Consider the following 7950-nt stretch of genomic DNA (forward strand, 5'->3'; position numbering starts at 1 on the left):
TGAAGTAATGATGAGGACACAGATACCTATTCTCTCATGGGTGATGAGTAATCCCACCACTCACCGAATAGGGACAGCTCAGGAGGCTAGTGTGATAAAATGGAAATGGTATGTGTCAGAGCGTGTAAAACCAGGTGAAAAAGGGGTGTCATTGCTGCATGAACAAGTAGCTGATGCTCCTGAGGAAGATGAGGAACCTTTTGAAGTTCAACCATTGGAGGAATTTCCTGTTAAAGCAGGAAAAAGATGGGATGATTTGTCAGATGATGAGAAAAGTCGAGCATGGTTTACTGATGGTTCCTGTCAATATCAAGCAGGAAAAAGGCGATGGAAAGCAGGAGCTTTTAATCCACAATTAGGTCAGTCTCTGGAAGAATTAGGAGAAGGAAAAAGCAGTCAGTGGGCGGAGTTGAAGGCCGTGCATATGGTGGTCATGCAGGGAGGACCACAGGGCCTCCATATTTATACAGACTCATGGTCAGTGACCCAAGGACTACTTACCTGGATGCCTACATGGCATGCCACTAATTGGAAAATACATTCTAAAGAAGTTTGGGGAAGAGAATTGTGGGAAGACATTTGGGAAAAGGCTAAAACAATTCCTATTACTGTGACGCATGTAGATGCACACACTAATGGACAAGACTCAGAAGCTTTATATAATAAAGCTGCAGATCAATTAGTAAAAGTAATGATTGAATTAAGACAATCCAGCCCAGGATTGGCTAGATGGGCTCATGTCAAAGCAGGATATTGGGGGGTTCAAGGTACCCTAAAATGGGCCAGAGATCGAGGTATTGATCTAAAATTGGATGATGTGAAAACAGCAATCACTGAGTGTGAACAATGTCAACACCACCGGAAGGGTGTACCTCAACATTTGCATGGGCAGTTAAATCGTGGAAAAAGTCCTGGTCAAATTTGGCAGTTAGATTTTATTGGACCACTGCCCATGTCTAAGGGATGTAGACATGCATGCACTGCTGTAGATACATTTTCTGGGGTCTTGGTAGTGCATCCATGTAAATTTGCAAATCAAATGGCCACACTTAAGTGTTTAAAAATAATACAGCAGTATTATGGTTTGCCAGTACAGATTCAAACTGATAATGGCACTCACTTTACAGGAAATAAAGTGAAAGAGTGGGCCAAAGAACATCATGTTGAATGGATTTATCATATTCCCTATTACCCGCAAGCGGCGGGGTTAATAGAGCGAATGAACGGGCTTCTTAAAGAGACCCTACGGAAGCTGTCAAAAGATCGCACTATGCGACATTGGAAACAGGACTTGACTACTGCTGTGGATCAGCTGAACAATCGACCTTTAGGGTCGGGATCCACACCCTTGATAAGAATGATTTCAGGAGAAATGATAGAGCATACTACAGAAAGCATCAAAATGTGGAAAATTGATCCACAAGCGGAACTACCTGTCAGAGCAACTCCAGGCTCAGCAGGACTAGACTTAAGAACATTGACTACTGTCACATTGGTACCTGATCAAATTCAAGTGGTAAAAACAGGACTAGGCCTACAGTGTCCGAAGGGCACATATGGGCATGTCCTGCCACGTAGTGGTCTATCACTCAAAGGGCTAACTATTCAAGCCGGAGTGATAGATGCAGATTATCAAGGTGAGATTGGAGTGGTTTGTAGATTGTTTGGAGAACAACCCCTGATATTGAACAAAGGGGACAAAATTGCTCAATTAATCATTAAACCTTGTGAAATGGGGTTGGTACAGGCCTCAGATCAAGCAGGTGCCAAAGTTTGGGTGAAACAACCTAACGGACCGCCTAAGGCGGCAGAAATTATAGCTCAAGGGAATGATGCAACTGTTAGTATACTCTATCAGGGTGAAGAAAAATGGATAAATGTGCCTGTATCAAAGTGTTATGTAAGAGAAGACTAATAGTTGTCATTCTACCCGTAGTTACACTTGTGTTGTCTAGGCTCGGATTGATGCCCTGCTGGGAGTTGCTGATCGGGCGATCGAGGACCACAAGAGGCGGGCGTCGCTATGGCAACCAGTGGAAGCCCCGGGATTGGAGGTGTCGGCTGCTGGGTCATACTCCTCCTTGTAGGTGGTGCCATGGTCTCCGGTTGTTGGGGAATGACGGAAGGACATCAAGTGAGAGAAGTCCAACCACGAGTGGAGCTCGTCTGGAGAAATCTCACTAAAACAAGTCAACAGGACAATTTTACTTGTGCCACAAGCAACAGTGAAGACAAAGGTATATTGGCAAGTTACCTTTCCAAAAATTCCAATTTGCAGAAGACGTCGAAGGGCGTGGTATGACACTCTATTAGGAGGAACAGGAACTGTCCTGGGAGTATCAAACACAGTTGATAATGAGGTAACTAGAACAATGCTATCTAATACTGGACAATATTCGTCTCAAGCGCTCCATCAGGTTGGAGAGTGGTTACCAACCGCATTGGTGGGGCAATTACAAAATGCTAATTTATGGCAAAAAAGTTTTCAATGGCAATTGAAATTATGGAATGAAACTTATGATGCATTTAAAAATATTTCGCATATGGGAAATTGGACAGCATGTACATTACAAACCATTCATGCAGAGGCTCAAAGGGAAAGATTTCAGCGAATAGTTACTACAGGGAACTATCATGATTGGAGAAGGATTTGGAACATTAGCAACACCTTATGGTTAAAGCTACATCCAGAATATACACAATGTAATGAAACAGTATGTACTGGGTATTGGACCCAGTACAATGTGACACAACCAAAGGTTGTTTGTAAATATCAAGTGTTACCTGTGATAACGACTAATGGCTATTGGTTCTTGCATATGGATGGAGAGTGGTTAGAACCAAAAACTAATACGACTTTTGATACCAAAATGTGTGACAAAACAGATAAAGGTATGGCCTGTGTGCTGCAAACGGGATATGCCAATCCATGTCTAACCGACTCAGAGGTCGTACTTTGTGACTGGACAAGGGAAACACCAAGAGAAATGTTGTGGCAGATCGGCCCACATGCTCTGTGTGTTGCAACAATGAGAAATAATTCACAAGTACCTTCGGTTCCGTTTACTGGCTGCCTGAACAATGTGCACTTATGGCATTGGGGAAACCGGACGTATCGTTTGACTAATTATTCTGTATCGAGTCGGCTGACTTCGGTACAATGGGATGTATTGCATTCCCCATGGAGTCTTTCCCTGGAGCGTTTCAAATGCGCATTGGAACAATCTACGGAAATTCAGCAATTAATAGAGTCACATACGTCCAACATCTCCAGTCTCATGGTGTCTACATTGATAGCTAGTGACCGGGTAAAACATGTGGCAAAATTAGTACAGCAAGCATCAGCACATCATTGGTGGGATATCTTTTCAGGGATGTCTGTCACTGCCAGGAGTACCTTAGTGCCACCTTTGATACCAATATAATGTTACATTAGACCCCACAACATCGGGTTTTGTATGAGTATATTGTTTGGGACAGGTATAATCACGACTATATTACTCAAAATTTTGTTTGTGAATCACTGGAAGAAATGTGGGAAATGCTATGGCAGGACATAATCGCTGGAATAGGCTGGAGCCCAGCCTTACCTGAATCTGTTGGTGGTTACATAAATTGACTGGTGCAAAACACCAAGAGTGGAATGTATAATAAAAATGTTATTGTGCTGTTTTGCACCTGTCTTAAAGTAACCCTGAGAATGTATTTGTTATTTAATTTTGTTTTAGCACTCTGGGGTCAGTCTGAACTGGGAGCGAAGAGCTGGATGTACTTGTTATTATTACACTGATAGCACGACTTTGTTTTCGTAGCCACTAACGACTGGGAGTGAAGCATGCTGGGATCATTCCTAACTGGGAGTGAAGAACTGCTTTTATTATATCTTTGAAATAACTTTATTAAAGAAATTATGTGCGCCAGGGAGGTTGAGTTGGCCACTCACCCTCCCTTCGCGGACACACTAGAAAAGAGGGAGTAGAACCATGCTTCAACAGAGTCTGCTGCGGGTTAACGTACGAACGCCCAGCCGGTTGACAGGCGCACTCTGCTGAAGGTGTTGGCTCTCCACCTTAAAGGCGTCACGGTAAGAGAAAAATGCGCTGCAACCACTTGTGTTTGATGTAACTGCTTTTGTGGGGAATAAATATACGCCTTTTTATTCTAGCAAAATGCAGTCTGTGTGATCATTTCTGTGTGCCGATCTGACCGAACCTTGTGTTTCAAAACAACTTCCAACTCTTTAACTTGTGTAAGCCCTGATGTAGCTGATAAAAATAAAATGAGCCATACAGCACCTATTTTTAGCCATAACAGGATCAGTCCCCCCTAAAAATTGATCCGTCCTGCCTTCACTGTGCGTGTGTCATCAGCCACGGTTCACCGATTATCACCTCGTTTCTGCTTCAAACTGCACTCCAGTCATCATGTATCTCAGCAACTGATGTCTGATCCTTTGGTACAACAATAATTTCCACATAAATTCAGCATTATTTCATCATAAACGATGGAGGAAGTGATCAGAGCACAGCAGCACGGGCTGCTAACTGTTGCATTCACTGCTCCTCCGTCATTTTAAAGCGTCACAGATTTTCACCTAGTTTCTGCTTAAAATGGCCTAGTTTCTGCTTAAAACTGACTTTAGAATAATTTAAGAGGTTTTATCTTGTCATCTGATGGTTAATAATCCCATTAATCCATTTGATTGTTTTGGGAGAAGAGAGTCCATCTCAGACGAGCTGCTGTGGTCCCAAATGACGCATGCGCAGTATAGTGCAGCAGATAAGTATGACTTTTGGCCAGAATTGTTCACTTGGTCATACAAGCATCAGATTTGGCATGAATGTTCTTCATAAATCAGTGTTTGAGAAAAAAGTGCTGGCCACTTTTCCAATGTGGTGGCCAGGTAGGGGTCAATGACGAATTACACAGGGGTCAAAATTTAAAAATGCTCCAATCATATTGAAAAGTATATTATATATTATATATATTATACATTATTTGTCTGATCATAACTATTCCAAAAAGGTATAGTTTGGACTATCTATGATTGAATGTTATGGAGTTATGAGGTAAAAACAGCAAAAATGGTGACAAAGGTCAGTTTCAGTTTGTACAGGGGTCAAAAGTTAAAGCTGCTCCAATTTGTGTAAAATGTGATGCAAATTATTGGTTGAGTTAATAGGGGTTTAAAAAGGAATAGTTTGCACCGTGTGTCATGCTTAGTTGTCACGTGACAGGGTAACATACAGTAGTGTTCAGAATAATAGTAGTGCTATGTGACTAAAAAGTTTAATCCAAGTTTTGAGTATATTTCTTATTGTTACATGGGAAACAAGGTACCAGTAGATTCTCACAAATCCAATAAGACCAAGCATTCATGATATGCACACTCTTAAGGCTATGAAATTGGGCTATTAGTAAAAAATGTAGAAAAGGGGGTGTTCACAATAATAGTAGTGTGGCATTCAGTCAGTGAGTTCATCAGTTTTGTGGAACAAACAGGTGTGAATCAGGTGTCCCCTATTTAAGGATGAAGCCAGCACCTGTTGAACATGCTTTTCTCTTTGAAAGCCTGAGGAAAATGGGATGTTCAAGACATTGTTCAGAAGAACAGCGTAGTTTGATTAAAAAGTTGATTGGGGAGGGGAAAACTTATACGCAGGTGCAAAAAATTATAGGCTGTTCATCTACAATGATCTGACATGATCAATGCTTTAAAATGGACAAAAAAAAAAACAGAGACACGTGGAAGAAAACGGAAAACAACCATCAAAATGGATAGAAGAATAACCAGAATGGCAAAGGCTCACCCACTGATCAGCTCCAGGATGATCAAAGACAGTCTGGAGTTACCTGTAAGTGCTGTGACAGTTAGAGGACGCCTGTGTGAAGCTTTTTTATTTGCAAGAATCCCCCAAAAAGTCCCTCTGTTAAATAAAAGACATGTGCAGAAGAGGTTACAATTTGCCAAAGAACACATCAACTGGCCTAAAGAGAAATGGAGGAATATTTTGTGGACTGATGAGAGTAAAATTGTTCTTTTTGGGTTCAAGTGCCGCAGACAGTTTGTGAGACGACCCCCAAACTCTGAATTCAAGCCACAGTTCACAGTGAAGACAGTGAAGCATGGTGGTGCAAGCATCATGATATGAGCATGTTTCTCTTACTATGGTGTTGGGCCTATGTATCGCATACCAGGTATCATGGATCAGTTTGGATATATCAAAATACTTGAAGAGGTCATGTTGCCTTATGCTGAAGAGGACATGCCCTTGAAATGGGTGTTTCAACAAGACAATGACCCCAAGCACACTAGTAAACCAGCAAAATCTTGGTTCCAAACCAACAAAATTAATGCCTTGCAGATGTGAAGAAATCATGAAAAACTGTGGTTATGCAACTAAATACTAGTTTAGTGATTCACAGGATTGCTAAAAAAGCAGTTTGAACATAATAGTTTTGAGTGTGACAAAGTGACAAAGTGACAAAGTTTTTTAATTCGGCACACAAAATATTCAAATAGAAAAAAATGAACAATTCCACAAACAAACACAGACAAAACTAGTGAGTCCGAAAGGGTGTGGGCTGAAGCAAAGATAATTAGTGCCCACCCCTGCTAGTACAAGTCCAACAATTCTAATCAGTCATATTTACATAAATATAAATTCACTACTACATGTCGACACACAGACATACACATCAATATACTATTCACTTATAATTATATTTATACTCATCACTAATTGAAGAAAATAAGAACAACCCCAGGTTTCTTTTCAGCACTGTAGCCAGGCTGACAAAGAGTCAGAGCTCTATTGAGCTGAGTATTCCATTAACTTTAACTAGTAATGACTTCATGACTTTCTTTGCTAACAAAATTTTAACTATTAGAGAAAAAATTACTCATAACCATCCCAAAGACGTATCGTTATCTTTGGCTGCTTTCAGTGATGCCAGTATTTGGTTAGACTCTTTCTCTCCGATTGTTCTGTCTGAGTTATTTTCATTAGTTACTTCATCCAAACCATCAACATGTTTATTAGACCCCATTCCTGCCAGGCTGCTCAAGGAAGCCCTACCATTATTTAATGCTTCGATCTTAAATATGATCAATCTATCTTTGTTAGTTGGCTATGTACCACAGGCTTTTAAGGTGGCAGTAATTAAACCATTACTTAAAAAGCCATCACTTGACCCAGCTATCTTAGCTAATTATAGGCCAATCTCCAACCTTCCTTTTCTCTCAAAAATTCTTGAAAGGGTAGTTGTAAAACAGCTAACTGATCACCTGCAGAGGAATGGTCTATTTGAAGAGTTTCAGTCAGGTTTTAGAATTCATCATAGTACAGAAACAGCATTAGTGAAGGTTACAAATGATCTTCTTATGGCCTCGGACAGTGGACTCATCTCTGTGCTTGTTCTGTTAGACCTCAGTGCTGCTTTTGATACTGTTGATCATAAAATTTTATTACAGAGATTAGAGCATGCCATAGGTATTAAAGGCACTGCGCTGCGGTGGTTTGAATCATATTTGTCTAATAGATTACAATTTGTTCATGTAAATGGGGAATCTTCTTCACAGACTAAAGTTAATTATGGAGTTCCACAAGGTTCTGTGCTAGGACCAATTTTATTCACTTTATATATGCTTCCCTTAGGCAGTATTATTAGACGGTATTGCTTACATTTTCATTGTTACGCAGATGATACCCAGCTTTATCTATCCATGAAGCCAGAGGACACACACCAATTAGCTAAACTGCAGGATTGTCTTACAGACATAAAGACATGGATGACCTCTAATTTCCTGCTTTTAAACTCAGATAAAACTGAAGTTATTGTACTTGGCCCCACAAATCTTAGAAACATGGTGTCTAACCAGATCCTTACTCTGGATGGCATTACCCTGACCTGTAGTAATACTGTGAGAAATCTTGGAGTCATTTTTGA

This window comes from Thalassophryne amazonica, chromosome 12 (assembly GCF_902500255.1).
Source record: "Thalassophryne amazonica chromosome 12, fThaAma1.1, whole genome shotgun sequence".
NCBI classification, from domain to species: Eukaryota; Metazoa; Chordata; class Actinopteri; order Batrachoidiformes; family Batrachoididae; genus Thalassophryne; species Thalassophryne amazonica.